The sequence below is a fragment of the Apteryx rowi genome, unplaced genomic scaffold (genome assembly GCF_003343035.1).
Source record: "Apteryx rowi isolate R43461 unplaced genomic scaffold, aptRow1 scaffold_406, whole genome shotgun sequence".
In the NCBI taxonomy this organism is placed as follows: Eukaryota; Metazoa; Chordata; class Aves; order Apterygiformes; family Apterygidae; genus Apteryx; species Apteryx rowi.
In genome coordinates this window covers 375,778-376,435 of record NW_020450588.1, presented here as the reverse complement: position 1 = coordinate 376,435, position 658 = coordinate 375,778, and positions in this window count along the sequence as shown.

The window sequence follows — 658 nt, the reverse complement described above, 5'->3', positions numbered from 1 at the left end:
GAGTTTTCCCTCCAGGTTCTCACCAACATGTGCCAAAGCACCTTTCCACTATCTTGGTTTTTCTTATTTTTGCTAGGCTTTTCCCATTTTTCCCTTACGAGTTTTCCTTGAAAGAAGCTATAAGGAAACTGTAAATTCCTCCTTGCCTTTGGAAGCATCTACACTTGGACTAAACCCGCTCCCGCCTCCCCATCCAGATGCTGGAGGTGCCAGCGGCTTCTTGCCTGTAGCCTCGCACAAGTCTGGGAGAAGAAGAATCATCTAGAGGCTGCAGGACTCTCGTCTCCAAGAGCACTGCTACGTTACGCCAAATAAATTATACGGTTAAGCTTCCACCATGCAACCAAGGGCAGCATTCTGGGGAACAGCAGCGGCCTTTCATCTACCAGATCTGTATGTTTATACGCAAAAATGTTTTGGACTTCAGACTTCCCACTGCCTTCTGCTTCCAAAGCATCCTGGCTTTCAGCCTATTCGCTACCCATTAGTGCTGAAGAAGGTCTATCGCGCCCAGGCACACGAGCTCTTCGAAAAAACCCGAAGCGCCAAAAAATTTATCAGCATTACCGCAGTTTTGGGGTCCTCTTGCCCAGCAAGAAACTTTGACCAAAAAAGCCTGCGGGCGCCGTCAGCGGTAACGGCGCTGCCCGCGCGCTCC